Source organism: Amia ocellicauda, unplaced genomic scaffold (genome assembly GCF_036373705.1).
Source record: "Amia ocellicauda isolate fAmiCal2 unplaced genomic scaffold, fAmiCal2.hap1 HAP1_SCAFFOLD_109, whole genome shotgun sequence".
Taxonomy (NCBI): Eukaryota; Metazoa; Chordata; class Actinopteri; order Amiiformes; family Amiidae; genus Amia; species Amia ocellicauda.
Window position 1 is genome coordinate 151,366 of NW_027102674.1, and position 16,135 is coordinate 167,500.

The window sequence follows — 16,135 nt, forward strand, 5'->3', positions numbered from 1 at the left end:
TACTAGGGACCGTTTACGTTGGAGATCAAGATCTATTGTATGCCTGTGTATTTGGGGAAGTAAAATCTGAAATAATGATGAAATTGTGTGTATCCAAAGTTAAAACTCGTGATTTGTCGCCCTCTGGTGTGTAAAAGGTGCAAAAGCTTACAGCACCTGGTATTCCCAGGCGGTCTCCCATCCATAGTACTGACCAGGCCCGAGCCTGCCTGGCTTCCGAGATCGGTCGAGATCGGGCGTATTCAGGCTAGTATGGCCGTAAGCCAGGGAGGTTGTCCCTGACGCTCTACTTAAAGGGAAGGCAATATCCGTTTCTGCCGTTCATACTTACAGTTGAACTGTCTCTCTACTCTAAAGCCCGGGACACACCAACGCGCCGCAGACAGTCCCTGCTAACTCGCCACGTTGTGGCAACGTTGTGGCAACGTTGTGCGTTTGCTGGGGTGCCACACCAGACCGGAACTATATTTTACAAAACGAACACATTGTCTTGATAAAACAGCTGTAATTGAGTGCCTGACATGCCAGTCAAGCGCAATCTTGAGAAGGTGTGCATTTCAGTAAGGATTTCAATTGACATGCAGTATGAAACTGAAAGGAGGTTGCATCACTATGATGCATAACATTGCATGTATTGTATTTTCAAATGTGTGCATTCATCCTGTTGTCATTTTGTTTTGAAAGCAGAAGAATCATTCAACAGGTTGCTGAGACAAATGTAAACCAGTAAAACATATGAAGAGAAACAAACCTTGAATATAAGTTCAGTTGTTTAAACATTTGACAAACTATGGTGAGGGGGTAAGAAAACACACAAATCCAGCAGCTCCTGTACTTCAATACACCAGAAGCCAATATTATTGGTGAGTCGGGTAGTCCATCATCACAGTTCGAGGGCAGGCATCATTTCAGTAATTTCATCCCGTTGCATTCACATCCGTGCCTTGAATGAGGTTGAATGTGATCTTTGCTCTCAAGTATGTTCCCAAGTTTTACACTTTCGTGCTTTGCATGAATGGGAATGGAACCGTGTGTGTTGAATGAGGCTCCTTGTGAGCACTGAACTTTGTCCGGTGGAGTTCCTTTTTGTGTTGCTGTAATTGTGTCATTTCTTGATGAGAAAGATTAGGCAACATTTAGTCACTTCTAGCCATGATGCTCAATTTATTTACGAATGTACCCTAGTTACTAGGGACCGTTTACGTTGGAGAACAAGATCTATTGTATGCCTGTGTATTTGGGGAAGTAAAATCTGAAATAATGATGAAATTGTGTGTATCCAAAGTTAAAACTCGTGATTTGTCGCCCTCTGGTGTGTAAAAGGTGCAAAAGCTTACAGCACCTGGTATTCCCAGGCGGTCTCCCATCCAAGTACCGACCAGGCCCGAGCCTGCTTGGCTTCGGAGATCGGACGAGATCGGGCGTATTCAGGCTAGTATGGCCGTAAGCCAGGGAGGCTGTCCCTGATGCTGTACTTAAAGGGAAGGCAATATCCGTTTCTGCCGTTCATACTTACAGTTGAACTGTCTCTCTACTCTAAAGCCCGGGACACAGCAGCGCGCCGCAGACAGTCCCTGCTAACACGCCACGTTGTGGCAACATTGTGGCAACGTTGTGCGTTAGCTGGGGTGCCACACCAGACCGGAACTATATTTTACAAAAAAAACACATTGTCTTGATAAAACAGCTGTAATTGAGTGCCTGACACGCCAGTCAAGCGCAATCTTGAGAAGGTGTGCATTTCAGTAAGGATTTCAATTGACATGCAGTATGAAACTGAAAGGAGGTTGCATCACTATGATGCATAACATTGCATGTATTGTATTTTCAAGTGTGTGCATTCATCCTGTTGTCATTTTGTTTTGAAAGCAGAAGAATCATTCAACAGGTTGCTGAGACAAATGTAAACCAGTAAAACATATGAAGAGAAACAAACCTTGAATATAAGTTCAGTTGTTTAAACATTTGACAAACTATGGTGAGGGGGTAAGAAAACACACAAATCCAGCAGCTCCTGTATTTCAATACACCAGAACCCAATATTATTGGCGAGTCGGGTAGTCCATCATCACAGTTCGAGGGCAGGCATCATTTCAGTAATTTCATCCCGTTGCATTCACATCCGTGCCTTGAATGAGATTGAATGTGATCTTTGCTCTCAAGTATGTTCCCAAGTTTTACACTTTCGTGCTTTGCATGAATGGGAATGGAACCGTGTGTGTTGAATGAGGCTCCTTGTGAGCACTGAACTTTGTCCGGTGGAGTTCCTTTTTGTGTTGCTGTAATTGTGTCATTTCTCGATGAGAAAGATTAGGCAACATTTAGTCACTTCTAGCCATGATGCTCAATTTATTTACGAATGTACACTAGTTACTAGGGACCGTTTACGTTGGAGAACAAGATCTATTCTATGCCTGTGTATTTGGGGAAGTCAAATCTGAAATAATGATGAAATTGCGTGTATCCAAAGTTAAAACTCGTGATTTGTCGCCCTCTGGTGTGTAAAAGATGCAAAAGCTTACAGCACCTGGTATTCCCAGGCGGTCTCCCATCCAAGTACTGACCAGGCCCGAGCCTGCTTAGCTTCCGAGATCGGACGAGATCGGGCGTATTCAGGCTAGTATGGCCGTAAGCCAGGGAAGCTGTCCCTGACGCTCTACTTAAAGGGAAGGCAATATCCGTTTCTTCCGCTCATACTTGCAATTGAACTGTCTCTCTACTCTAAAGTCCGGGACACACCAGCGCGCCGCAGACAGTCCCTGCTAACACGAAACGTTGTGGCAACGTTGTGCGTTAGCTGGGGTGCCACACCAGACCGGAACTATATATTACAAAACGAACACATTGTCTTGATAAAACAGCTGTAATTGAGTGCCTGACACGCCAGTCAAGCGCAATCTTGATAAGGTGTGCATTTCAGTAAGGATTTCAATTGACATGCAGTATGAAACTGAAAGGAGGTTGCATCACTATGATGCATAACATTGCATGTATTGTATTTTCAAGTGTGTGCATTCATCCTGTTGTCATTTTGTTTTGAAAGCAGAAGAATCATTCAACAGGTTGCTGAGACAAATGTAAACCAGTAAAACATATGAAGAGAAACAAACCTTGAATATAAGTTCAGTTGTTTAAACATTTGACAAACTATGGTGAGGGGGTAAGAAAACACACAAATCCAGCAGCTCCTGTATTTCAATACACCAGAACCCAATATTATTGGCGAGTCGGGTAGTCCATCATCACAGTTCGAGGGCAGGCATCATTTCAGTAATTTCATCCCGTTGCATTCACATCCGTGCCTTGAATGAGATTGTATGTGATCATTGCTCTCAAGTATGTTCCCAAGTTTTACACTTTCGTGCTTTGCATGAATGGGAATGGAACCGTGTGTGTTGAATGAAGCTCCTTGTGAGCACTGAACTTTGTCCGGTGGAGTTCCTTTTTGTGTTGCTGTAATTGTGTCATTTCTCGATGAGAAAGATTAGGCAACATTTAGTCACTTCTAGCCATGATGCTCAATTTATTTACGAATGTACCCTAGTTACTAGGGACCGTTTACGTTGGAGAACAAGATCTATTGTATGCCTGTGTATTTGGGGAAGTCAAATCTGAAATAATGATGAAATTGCTTGTATCCAAAGTTAAAACTCGTGATTTGTCGCCCTCTGGTGTGTAAAAGATGCAAAAGCTTACAGCACCTGGTATTCCCAGGCGGTCTCCCATCCAAGTACTGACCAGGCCCGAGCCTGCTTAGCTTCCGAGATCGGACGAGATCTGGCGTATTCAGGCTAGTATGGCCGTAAGCCGGGGAGGCTGTCCCTGACGTTCTACTTAAAGGGAAGGCAATATCCGTTTCTGCCGTTCATACTTACAGTTGAACTGTCTCTCTACTCTAAAGCCCGGGACACACCAGCGCAGCCGCAGACAGTCCCTGCTAACACGCCACGTTGTGGCAACATTGTGGCAACGTTGTGCGTTAGCTGGGGTGCCACACCAGACCGGAACTATATATTACAAAACGAACACATTCTCTTGATAAAACAGCTGTAATTGAGTGCCTGACACGCCAGTCAAGCGCAATCTTGAGAAGGTGTGCATTTCAGTAAGGATTTCAATTGACATGCAGTATGAAACTGAAAGGAGGTTGCATCACTATGATGCATAACATTGCATGTATTGTATTTTCAAGTGTGTGCATTCATCCTGTTGTCATTTTGTTTTGAAAGCAGAAGAATCATTCAACAGGTTGCTGAGACAAATGTAAACCAGTAAAACATATGAAGAGAAACAAACCTTGAATATAAGTTCAGTTGTTTAAACATTTGACAAACTATGGTGAGGGGGTAAGAAAACACACAAATCCAGCAGCTCCTGTATTTCAATACACCAGAACCCAATATTATTGGCGAGTCGGGTAGTCCATCATCACAGTTCGAGGGCAGGCATCATTTCAGTAATTTCATCCCGTTGCATTCACATCCGTGCCTTGAATGAGATTGAATGTGATCTTTGCTCTCAAGTATTTTCCCAAGTTTTACACTTTCGTGCTTTGCATGAATGGGAATGGAACCGTGTGTGTTGAATGAGGCTCCTTGTGAGCACTGAACTTTGTCCGGTGGAGTTCCTTTTTGTGTTGCTGTAATTGTGTCATTTCTCGATGAGAAAGATTAGGCAACATTTAGTCACTTCTAGCCATGATGCTCAATTTATTTACGAATGTACACTAGTTACTAGGGACCGTTTACGTTGGAGAACAAGATCTATTCTATGCCTGTGTATTTGGGGAAGTCAAATCTGAAATAATGATGAAATTGCGTGTATCCAAAGTTAAAACTCGTGATTTGTCGCCCTCTGGTGTGTAAAAGATGCAAAAGCTTACAGCACCTGGTATTCCCAGGCGGTCTCCCATCCAAGTACTGACCAGGCCCGAGCCTGCTTAGCTTCCGAGATCGGACGAGATCGGGCGTATTCAGGCTAGTATGGCCGTAAGCCAGGGAGGCTGTCCCTGACGCTCTACTTAAAGGGAAGGCAATATCCGTTTCTTCCGCTCATACTTGCAATTGAACTGTCTCTCTACTCTAAAGTCCGGGACACACCAGCGCGCCGCAGACAGTCCCTGCTAACACGAAACGTTGTGGCAACGTTGTGCGTTAGCTGGGGTGCCACACCAGACCGGAACTATATATTACAAAACGAACACATTGTCTTGATAAAACAGCTGTAATTGAGTGCCTGACACGCCAGTCAAGCGCAATCTTGAGAAGGTGTGCATTTCAGTAAGGATTTCAATTGACATGCAGTATGAAACTGAAAGGAGGTTGCATCACTATGATGCATAACATTGCATGTATTGTATTTTCAAGTGTGTGCATTCATCCTGTTGTCATTTTGTTTTGAAAGCAGAAGAATCATTCAACAGGTTGCTGAGACAAATGTAAACCAGTAAAACATATGAAGAGAAACAAACCTTGAATATAAGTTCAGTTGTTTAAACATTTGACAAACTATGGTGAGGGGGTAAGAAAACACACAAATCCAGCAGCTCCTGTATTTCAATACACCAGAACCCAATATTATTGGCGAGTCGGGTAGTCCATCATCACAGTTCGAGGGCAGGCATCATTTCAGTAATTTCATCCCGTTGCATTCACATCCGTGCCTTGAATGAGATTGAATGTGATCTTTGCTCTCAAGTATGTTCCCAAGTTTTACACTTTCGTGCTTTGCATGAATGGGAATGGAACCGTGTGTGTTGAATGAAGCTCCTTGTGAGCACTGAACTTTGTCCGGTGGAGTTCCTTTTTGTGTTGCTGTAATTGTGTCATTTCTCGATGAGAAAGATTAGGCAACATTTAGTCACTTCTAGCCATGATGCTCAATTTATTTACGAATGTACCCTAGTTACTAGGGACCGTTTACGTTGGAGAACAAGATCTATTGTATGCCTGTGTATTTGGGGAAGTCAAATCTGAAATAATGATGAAATTGCGTGTATCCAAAGTTAAAACTCGTGATTTGTCGCCCTCTGGTGTGTAAAAGATGCAAAAGCTTACAGCACCTGGTATTCCCAGGCGGTCTCCCATCCAAGTACTGACCAGGCCCGAGCCTGCTTAGCTTCCGAGATCGGACGAGATCGGGCGTATTCAGGCTAGTATGGCCGTAAGCCAGGGAGGCTGTCCCTGACGCTCTACTTAAAGGGAAGGCAATATCCGTTTCTGCCGTTCATACTTACAGTTGAACTGTCTCTCTACTCTAAAGCCCGGGACACACCAGCGCGCCGCAGACAGTCCCTGCTAACACGCCACGTTGTGGCAACATTGTGGCAACGTTGTGCGTTAGCTGGGGTGCCACACCAGACCGGAACTATATATTACAAAACGAACACATTCTCTTGATAAAACAGCTGTAATTGAGTGCCTGACACGCCAGTCAAGCGCAATCTTGAGAAGGTGTGCATTTCAGTAAGGATTTCTATTGACATGCAGTATGAAACTGAAAGGAGGTTGCATCACTATGATGCATAACATTGCATGTATTGTATTTTCAAGTGTGTGCATTCATCCTGTTGTCATTTTGTTTTGAAAGCAGAAGAATCATTCAACAGGTTGCTGAGACAAATGTAAACCAGTAAAACATATGAAGAGAAACAAACCTTGAATATAAGTTCAGTTGTTTAAACATTTGACAAACTATGGTGAGGGGGTAAGAAAACACACAAATCCAGCAGCTCCTGTATTTCAATACACCAGAACCCAATATTATTGGCGAGTCGGGTAGTCCATCATCACAGTTCGAGGGCAGGCATCATTTCAGTAATTTCATCCCGTTGCATTCACATCCGTGCCTTGAATGAGATTGAATGTGATCTTTGCTCTCAAGTATGTTCCCAAGTTTTACACTTTCGTGCTTTGCATGAATGGGAATGGAACCGTGTGTGTTGAATGAGGCTCCTTGTGAGCACTGAACTTTGTCCGGTGGAGTTCCTTTTTGTGTTGCTGTAATTGTGTCATTTCTCGATGAGAAAGATTAGGCAACATTTAGTCACTTCTAGCCATGATGCTCAATTTATTTACGAATGTACCCTAGTTACTAGGGACCGTTTACGTTGGAGAACAAGATCTATTGTATGCCTGTGTATTTGGGGAAGTCAAATCTGAAATAATGATGAAATTGCGTGTATCCAAAGTTAAAACTCGTGATTTGTCGCCCTCTGGTGTGTAAAAGATGCAAAAGCTTACAGCACCTGGTATTCCCAGGCGGTCTCCCATCCAAGTACTGACCAGGCCCGAGCCTGCTTAGCTTCCGAGATCGGACGAGATCGGGCGTATTCAGGCTAGTATGGCCGTAAGCCAGGGAGGCTGTCCCTGACGCTCTACTTAAAGGGAAGGCAATATCCGTTTCTGCCGCTCATACTTGCAGTTGAACTCTCTCTCTACTCTAAAGTCCGGGACACACCAGCGCGCCGCAGACAGTCCCTGCTAACACGAAACGTTGTGGCAACGTTGTGCGTTAGCTGGGGTGCCACACCAGACCGGAACTATATATTACAAAACGAACATATTGTCTTGATAATACAGCTGTAATTGAGTGCCTGACACGCCAGTCAAGCGCAATCTTGAGAAGGTGTGCATTTCAGTAAGGATTTCAATTGACATGCAGTATGAAACTGAAAGGAGGTTGCATCACTATGATGCATAACATTGCATGTATTGTATTTTCAAGTGTGTGCATTCATCCTGTTGTCATTTTGTTTTGAAAGCAGAAGAATCATTCAACAGGTTGCTGAGACAAATGTAAACCAGTAAAACATATGAAGAGAAACAAACCTTGAATATAAGTTCAGTTGTTTAAACATTTGACAAACTATGGTGAGGGGGTAAGAAAACACACAAATCCAGCAGCTCCTGTATTTCAATACACCAGAACCCAATATTATTGGCGAGTCGGGTAGTCCATCATCACAGTTCGAGGGCAGGCATCATTTCAGTAATTTCATCCCGTTGCATTCACATCCGTGCCTTGAATGAGATTGAATGTGATCTTTGCTCTCAAGTATGTTCCCAAGTTTTACACTTTCGTGCTTTGCATGAATGGGAATGGAACCGTGTGTGTTGAATGAGGCTCCTTGTGAGCACTGATCTTTGTCCGGTGGAGTTCCTTTTTGTGTTGCTGTAATTGTGTCATTTCTCGATGAGAAAGATTAGGCAACATTTAGTCACTTCTAGCCATGATGCTCAATTTATTTACGAATGTACCCTAGTTACTAGGGACCGTTTACGTTGGAGAACAAGATCTATTGTATGCCTGTGTATTTGGGGAAGTCAAATCTGAAATAATGATGAAATTGCGTGTATCCAAAGTTAAAACTCGTGATTTGTCGCGCTCTGGTGTGTAAAAGATGCAAAAGCTTACAGCACCTGGTATTCCCAGGCGGTCTCCCATCCAAGTACTGACCAGGCCAGAGCCTGCTTAGCTTCCGAGATCGGACGAGATCGGGCGTATTCAGGCTAGTATGGCCGTAAGCCAGGGAGGCTGTCCCTGACGCTCTACTTAAAGGGAAGGCAATATCCGTTTCTGCCGTTCATACTTACAGTTGAACTGTCTCTCTACTCTAAAGCCCGGGACACACCAGCGCGCCGCAGACAGTCCCTGCTAACACGAAACGTTGTGGCAACGTTGTGCGTTAGCTGGGGTGCCACACCAGACCGGAACTATATTTTACAAAACGAACACATTTGTCTTGATAAAACAGCTGTAATTGAGTGCCTGACACGCCAGTCAAGCGCAATCTTGAGAAGGTGTGCATTTCAGTAAGGATTTCAATTGACATGCAGTATGAAACTGAAAGGAGGTTGCATCACTATGATGCATAACATTGCATGTATTGTATTTTCAAGTGTGTGCATTCATCCTGTTGTCATTTTGTTTTGAAAGCAGAAGAATCATTCAACAGGTTGCTGAGACAAATGTAAACCAGTAAAACATATGAAGAGAAACAAACCTTGAATATAAGTTCAGTTGTTTAAACATTTGACAAACTATGGTGAGGGGGTAAGAAAACACACAAATCCAGCAGCTCCTGTATTTCAATACACCAGAACCCAATATTATTGGCGAGTCGGGTAGTCCATCATCACAGTTCGAGGGCAGGCATCATTTCAGTAATTTCATCCCGTTGCATTCACATCCGTGCCTTGAATGAGATTGAATGTGATCTTTGCTCTCAAGTATGTTCCCAAGTTTTACACTTTCGTGCTTTGCATGAATGGGAATGGAACCGTGTGTGTTGAATGAGGCTCCTTGTGAGCACTGATCTTTGTCCGGTGGAGTTCCTTTTTGTGTTGCTGTAATTGTGTCATTTCTCGATGAGAAAGATTAGGCAACATTTAGTCACTTCTAGCCATGATGCTCAATTTATTTACGAATGTACCCTATTTACTAGGGACCGTTTACGTTGGAGAACAAGATCTATTGTATGCCTGTGTATTTGGGGAAGTCAAATCTGAAATAATGATGAAATTGCGTGTATCCAAAGTTAAAACTCGTGATTTGTCGCGCTCTGGTGTGTAAAAGATGCAAAAGCTTACAGCACCTGGTATTCCCAGGCGGTCTCCCATCCAAGTACTGACCAGGCCCGAGCCTGCTTAGCTTCCGAGATCGGACGAGATCGGGCGTATTCAGGCTAGTATGGCCGTAAGCCAGGGAGGCTGTCCCTGACGCTCTACTTAAAGGGAAGGCAATATCCGTTTCTGCCGTTCATACTTACAGTTGAACTGTCTCTCTACTCTAAAGCCCGGGACACACCAGCGCGCCGCAGACAGTCCCTGCTAACACGCCACGTTGTGGCAACATTGTGGCAACGTTGTGCGTTAGCTGGGGTGCCACACCAGACCGGAACTATATATTACAAAACGAACACATTGTCTTGATAATACAGCTGTAATTGAGTGCCTGACACGCCAGTCAAGCTCAATCTTGAGAAGGTGTGCATTTCAATAAGGATTTCAATTGACATACAGTATGAAACTGAAAGGAGGTTGCATCACTATGATGCATAACATTGCATGTATTGTATTTTCAAGTGTGTGCATTCATCCTGTTGTCATTTTGTTTTGAAAGCAGAAGAATCATTCAACAGGTTGCTGAGACAAATGTAAACCAGTAAAACATATGAAGAGAAACAAACCTTGAATATAAGTTCAGTTGTTTAAACATTTGACAAACTATGGTGAGGGGGTAAGAAAACACACAAATCCAGCAGCTCCTGTATTTCAATACACCAGAACCCAATATTATTGGCGAGTCGGGTAGTCCATCATCACAGTTCGAGGGCAGGCATCATTTCAGTAATTTCATCCCGTTGCATTCACATCCGTGCCTTGAATGAGATTGAATGTGATCTTTGCTCTCAAGTATGTTCCCAAGTTTTACACTTTCGTGCTTTGCATGAATGGGAATGGAACCGTGTGTGTTGAATGAGGCTCCTTGTGAGCACTGAACTTTGTCCGGTGGAGTTCCTTTTTGTGTTGCTGTAATTGTGTCATTTCTCGATGAGAAAGATTAGGCAACATTTAGTAACTTCTAGCCATGATGCTCAATTTATTTACGAATGTACCCTAGTTACTAGGGACCGTTTACGTTGGAGAACAAGATCTATTGTATGCCTGTGTATTTGGGGAAGTCAAATCTGAAATAATGATGAAATTGCGTGTATCCAAAGTTAAAACTCGTGATTTGTCGCCCTCTGGTGTGTAAAAGATGCAAAAGCTTACAGCACCTGGTATTCCCAGGCGGTCTCCCATGCAAGTACTGACCAGGCCCGAGCCTGCTTAGCTTCCGAGATCGGACGAGATCGGGCGTATTCAGGCTAGTATGGCCGTAAGCCAGGAATGCTGTCCCTGACGCTCTACTTAAAGGGAAGGCAATATCCGTTTCTGCCGTTCATACTTACAGTTGAACTGTCTCTCTACTCTAAAGCCCGGGACACACCAGCGCGCCGCAGACAGTCCCTGCTAAGACGCCACGTTGTGGCAACATTGTGGCAACGTTGTGCGTTAGCTGGGGTGCCACACCAGACCGGAACTATATTTTACAAAACGAACACATTGTCTTGATAATACAGCTGTAATTGAGTGCCTGACATGCCAGTCAAGCGCAATCTTGAGAAGGTGTGCATTTCAGTAAGGATTTCAATTGACATGCAGTATGAAACTGAAAGGAGGTTGCATCACTATGATGCATAACATTGCATGTATTGTATTTTCAAGTGTGTGCATTCATCCTGTTGTCATTTTGTTTTGAAAGCAGAAGAATCATTCAACAGGTTGCTGAGACAAATGTAAACCAGTAAAACATATGAAGAGAAACAAACCTTGAATATAAGTTCAGTTGTTTAAACATTTGACAAACTATGGTGAGGGGGTAAGAAAACACACAAATCGAGCAGCTCCTGTATTTCAATACACCAGAACCCAATATTATTGGCGAGTCGGGTAGTCCATCATCACAGTTCGAGGGCAGGCATCTTTTCAGTAATTTCATCCCGTTGCATTCACATCCGTGCCTTGAATGAGATTGAATGTGATCTTTGCTCTCAAGTATGTTCCCAAGTTTTACACTTTCGTGCTTTGCATGAATGGGAATGGAACCGTGTGTGTTGAATGAGGCTCCTTGTGAGCACTGATCTTTGTCCGGTGGAGTTCCTTTTTGTGTTGCTGTAATTGTGTCATTTCTCGATGAGAAAGATTAGGCAACATTTAGTCACTTCTAGCCATGATGCTCAATTTATTTACGAATGTACCCTAGTTACTAGGGACCGTTTACGTTGGAGAACAAGATCTATTGTATGCCTGTGTATTTGGGGAAGTCAAATCTGAAATAATGATGAAATTGCGTGTATCCAAAGTTAAAACTCGTGATTTGTCGCCCTCTGGTGTGTAAAAGATGCAAAAGCTTACAGCACCTGGTATTCCCAGGCGGTCTCCCATCCAAGTACTGACCAGGCCCGAGCCTGCTTAGCTTCCGAGATCGGACGAGATCGGGCGTATTCAGGCTAGTATGGCCGTAAGCCAGGGAGGCTGTCCCTGACGCTCTACTTAAAGGGAAGGCAATATCCGTTTCTGCCGTTCATACTTACAGTTGAACTGTCTCTCTACTCTAAAGCCCGGGACACACCAGCGCGCCGCAGACAGTCCCTGCTAACACGCCACGTTGTGGCAACATTGTGGCAACGTTGTGCGTTAGCTGGGGTGCCACACCAGACCGGAACTATATATTACAAAACGAACACATTCTCTTGATAAAACAGCTGTAATTGAGTGCCTGACACGCCAGTCAAGCGCAATCTTGAGAAGGTGTGCATTTCAGTAAGGATTTCTATTGACATGCAGTATGAAACTGAAAGGAGGTTGCATCACTATGATGCATAACATTGCATGTATTGTATTTTCAAGTGTGTGCATTCATCCTGTTGTCATTTTGTTTTGAAAGCAGAAGAATCATTCAACAGGTTGCTGAGACAAATGTAAACCAGTAAAACATATGAAGAGAAACAAACCTTGAATATAAGTTCAGTTGTTTAAACATTTGACAAACTATGGTGAGGGGGTAAGAAAACACACAAATCCAGCAGCTCCTGTATTTCAATACACCAGAACCCAATATTATTGGCGAGTCGGGTAGTCCATCATCACAGTTCGAGGGCAGGCATCATTTCAGTAATTTCATCCCGTTGCATTCACATCCGTGCCTTGAATGAGATTGAATGTGATCTTTGCTCTCAAGTATGTTCCCAAGTTTTACACTTTCGTGCTTTGCATGAATGGGAATGGAACCGTGTGTGTTGAATGAGGCTCCTTGTGAGCACTGAACTTTGTCCGGTGGAGTTCCTTTTTGTGTTGCTGTAATTGTGTCATTTCTCGATGAGAAAGATTAGGCAACATTTAGTCACTTCTAGCCATGATGCTCAATTTATTTACGAATGTACCCTAGTTACTAGGGACCGTTTACGTTGGAGAACAAGATCTATTGTATGCCTGTGTATTTGGGGAAGTCAAATCTGAAATAATGATGAAATTGCGTGTATCCAAAGTTAAAACTCGTGATTTGTCGCCCTCTGGTGTGTAAAAGATGCAAAAGCTTACAGCACCTGGTATTCCCAGGCGGTCTCCCATACAAGTACTGACCAGGCCCGAGCCTGCTTAGCTTCCGAGATCGGGCGTATTCAGGCTAGTATGGCCGTAAGCCAGGGAGGCTGTCCCTGACGCTCTACTTAAAGGGAAGGCAATATCCGTTTCTGCCGCTCATACTTACAGTTGAACTGTCTCTCTACTCTAAAGCCCGGGACACACCAGCGCGCCGCAGACAGTCCCTGCTAACACGCCACGTTGTGGCAACATTGTGGCAACGTTGTGCGTTAGCTGGGGTGCCACACCAGACCGGAACTATATATTACAAAACGAACACATTCTCTTGATAAAACAGCTGTAATTGAGTGCCTGACACGCCAGTCAAGCGCAATCTTGAGAAGGTGTGCATTTCAGTAAGGATTTCTATTGACATGCAGTATGAAACTGAAAGGAGGTTGCATCACTATGATGCATAACATTGCATGTATTGTATTTTCAAGTGTGTGCATTCATCCTGTTGTCATTTTGTTTTGAAAGCAGAAGAATCATTCAACAGGTTGCTGAGACAAATGTAAACCAGTAAAACATATGAAGAGAAACAAACCTTGAATATAAGTTCAGTTGTTTAAACATTTGACAAACTATGGTGAGGGGGTAAGAAAACACACAAATCCAGCAGCTCCTGTATTTCAATACACCAGAACCCAATATTATTGGCGAGTCGGGTAGTCCATCATCACAGTTCGAGGGCAGGCATCATTTCAGTAATTTCATCCCGTTGCATTCACATCCGTGCCTTGAATGAGATTGAATGTGATCTTTGCTCTCAAGTATGTTCCCAAGTTTTACACTTTCGTGCTTTGCATGAATGGGAATGGAACCGTGTGTGTTGAATGAGGCTCCTTGTGAGCACTGAACTTTGTCCGGTGGAGTTCCTTTTTGTGTTGCTGTAATTGTGTCATTTCTCGATGAGAAAGATTAGGCAACATTTAGTCACTTCTAGCCATGATGCTCAATTTATTTACGAATGTACCCTAGTTACTAGGGACCGTTTACGTTGGAGAACAAGATCTATTGTATGCCTGTGTATTTGGGGAAGTCAAATCTGAAATAATGATGAAATTGCGTGTATCCAAAGTTAAAACTCGTGATTTGTCGCCCTCTGGTGTGTAAAAGATGCAAAAGCTTACAGCACCTGGTATTCCCAGGCGGTCTCCCATCCAAGTACTGACCAGGCCCGAGCCTGCTTAGCTTCCGAGATCGGACGAGATCGGGCGTATTCAGGCTAGTATGGCCGTAAGCCATGGAAGCTGTCCCTGACGCTCTACTTAAAGGGAAGGCAATATCCGTTTCTGCCGCTCATACTTGCAGTTGAACTCTCTCTCTACTCTAAAGTCCGGGACACACCAGCGCGCCGCAGACAGTCCCTGCTAACACGAAACGTTGTGGCAACGTTGTGCGTTAGCTGGGGTGCCACACCAGACCGGAACTATATATTACAAAACGAACATATTGTCTTGATAATACAGCTGTAATTGAGTGCCTGACACGCCAGTCAAGCGCAATCTTGAGAAGGTGTGCATTTCAGTAAGGATTTCAATTGACATGCAGTATGAAACTGAAAGGAGGTTGCATCACTATGATGCATAACATTGCATGTATTGTATTTTCAAGTGTGTGCATTCATCCTGTTGTCATTTTGTTTTGAAAGCAGAAGAATCATTCAACAGGTTGCTGAGACAAATGTAAACCAGTAAAACATATGAAGAGAAACAAACCTTGAATATAAGTTCAGTTGTTTAAACATTTGACAAACTATGGTGAGGGGGTAAGAAAACACACAAATCCAGCAGCTCCTGTATTTCAATACACCAGAACCCAATATTATTGGCGAGTCGGGTAGTCCATCATCACAGTTCGAGGGCAGGCATCATTTCAGTAATTTCATCCCGTTGCATTCACATCCGTGCCTTGAATGAGATTGAATGTGATCTTTGCTCTCAAGTATGTTCCCAAGTTTTACACTTTCGTGCTTTGCATGAATGGGAATGGAACCGTGTGTGTTGAATGAGGCTCCTTGTGAGCACTGATCTTTGTCCGGTGGAGTTCCTTTTTGTGTTGCTGTAATTGTGTCATTTCTCGATGAGAAAGATTAGGCAACATTTAGTCACTTCTAGCCATGATGCTCAATTTATTTACGAATGTACCCTATTTACTAGGGACCGTTTACGTTGGAGAACAAGATCTATTGTATGCCTGTGTATTTGGGGAAGTCAAATCTGAAATAATGATGAAATTGCGTGTATCCAAAGTTAAAACTCGTGATTTGTCGCGCTCTGGTGTGTAAAAGATGCAAAAGCTTACAGCACCTGGTATTCCCAGGCGGTCTCCCATCCAAGTACTGACCAGGCCCGAGCCTGCTTAGCTTCCGAGATCGGACGAGATCGGGCGTATTCAGGCTAGTATGGCCGTAAGCCAGGGAGGCTGTCCCTGACGCTCTACTTAAAGGGAAGGCAATATCCGTTTCTGCCGTTCATACTTACAGTTGAACTGTCTCTCTACTCTAAAGCCCGGGACACACCAGCGCGCCGCAGACAGTCCCTGCTAACACGAAACGTTGTGGCAACGTTGTGCGTTAGCTGGGGTGCCACACCAGACCGGAACTATATTTTACAAAACGAACACATTTGTCTTGATAAAACAGCTGTAATTGAGTGCCTGACACGCCAGTCAAGCGCAATCTTGAGAAGGTGTGCATTTCAGTAAGGATTTCAATTGACATGCAGTATGAAACTGAAAGGAGGTTGCATCACTATGATGCATAACATTGCATGTATTGTATTTTCAAGTGTGTGCATTCATCCTGTTGTCATTTTGTTTTGAAAGCAGAAGAATCATTCAACAGGTTGCTGAGACAAATGTAAACCAGTAAAACATATGAAGAGAAACAAACCTTGAATATAAGTTCAGTTGTTTAAACATTTGACAAACTATGGTGAGGGGGT

At 43.6% G+C, this 16,135-nt stretch overlaps 12 non-coding genes and 2 pseudogenes across 12 annotated transcripts; all 14 read right to left on the reverse strand.

The window, feature by feature from the left end:
- Positions 1 to 144: 144 nt before the first annotated feature.
- LOC136720966 (uncharacterized) lies at positions 145 to 264 on the reverse strand (annotated as a pseudogene).
- A 1,066-nt stretch (positions 265 to 1,330) lies between these two features.
- LOC136720943 (5S ribosomal RNA) lies at positions 1,331 to 1,449 on the reverse strand. The gene has a single exon (XR_010805768.1). It is a non-coding gene; the product is annotated as a 5S ribosomal RNA (ribosomal RNA).
- Positions 1,450 to 2,515: 1,066 nt separating this feature from the next.
- LOC136721011 (5S ribosomal RNA) lies at positions 2,516 to 2,634 on the reverse strand. Its single transcript, XR_010805809.1, has one exon. It is a non-coding gene; the product is annotated as a 5S ribosomal RNA (ribosomal RNA).
- Positions 2,635 to 3,689: 1,055 nt separating this feature from the next.
- Positions 3,690 to 3,808, reverse strand: LOC136720880 (5S ribosomal RNA). The gene has a single exon (XR_010805711.1). It is a non-coding gene; the product is annotated as a 5S ribosomal RNA (ribosomal RNA).
- A 1,067-nt stretch (positions 3,809 to 4,875) lies between these two features.
- LOC136721012 (5S ribosomal RNA) lies at positions 4,876 to 4,994 on the reverse strand. Its single transcript, XR_010805810.1, has one exon. It is a non-coding gene; the product is annotated as a 5S ribosomal RNA (ribosomal RNA).
- Positions 4,995 to 6,049: 1,055 nt separating this feature from the next.
- On the reverse strand, positions 6,050 to 6,168 carry LOC136721013 (5S ribosomal RNA). Its single transcript, XR_010805811.1, has one exon. It is a non-coding gene; the product is annotated as a 5S ribosomal RNA (ribosomal RNA).
- A 1,066-nt stretch (positions 6,169 to 7,234) lies between these two features.
- On the reverse strand, positions 7,235 to 7,353 carry LOC136721014 (5S ribosomal RNA). Its single transcript, XR_010805812.1, has one exon. It is a non-coding gene; the product is annotated as a 5S ribosomal RNA (ribosomal RNA).
- A 1,055-nt stretch (positions 7,354 to 8,408) lies between these two features.
- LOC136720833 (5S ribosomal RNA) lies at positions 8,409 to 8,527 on the reverse strand. Its single transcript, XR_010805668.1, has one exon. It is a non-coding gene; the product is annotated as a 5S ribosomal RNA (ribosomal RNA).
- Positions 8,528 to 9,583: 1,056 nt separating this feature from the next.
- LOC136720774 (5S ribosomal RNA) lies at positions 9,584 to 9,702 on the reverse strand. Its single transcript, XR_010805615.1, has one exon. It is a non-coding gene; the product is annotated as a 5S ribosomal RNA (ribosomal RNA).
- A 1,066-nt stretch (positions 9,703 to 10,768) lies between these two features.
- LOC136720845 (5S ribosomal RNA) lies at positions 10,769 to 10,887 on the reverse strand. Its single transcript, XR_010805679.1, has one exon. It is a non-coding gene; the product is annotated as a 5S ribosomal RNA (ribosomal RNA).
- Positions 10,888 to 11,953: 1,066 nt separating this feature from the next.
- LOC136720776 (5S ribosomal RNA) lies at positions 11,954 to 12,072 on the reverse strand. Its single transcript, XR_010805616.1, has one exon. It is a non-coding gene; the product is annotated as a 5S ribosomal RNA (ribosomal RNA).
- Positions 12,073 to 13,138: 1,066 nt separating this feature from the next.
- On the reverse strand, positions 13,139 to 13,247 carry LOC136720969 (uncharacterized; annotated as a pseudogene).
- Positions 13,248 to 14,313: 1,066 nt separating this feature from the next.
- On the reverse strand, positions 14,314 to 14,432 carry LOC136720777 (5S ribosomal RNA). Its single transcript, XR_010805617.1, has one exon. It is a non-coding gene; the product is annotated as a 5S ribosomal RNA (ribosomal RNA).
- Positions 14,433 to 15,487: 1,055 nt separating this feature from the next.
- Positions 15,488 to 15,606, reverse strand: LOC136720778 (5S ribosomal RNA). Its single transcript, XR_010805618.1, has one exon. It is a non-coding gene; the product is annotated as a 5S ribosomal RNA (ribosomal RNA).
- Between the last annotated feature and the right edge of the window lie 529 nt (positions 15,607 to 16,135).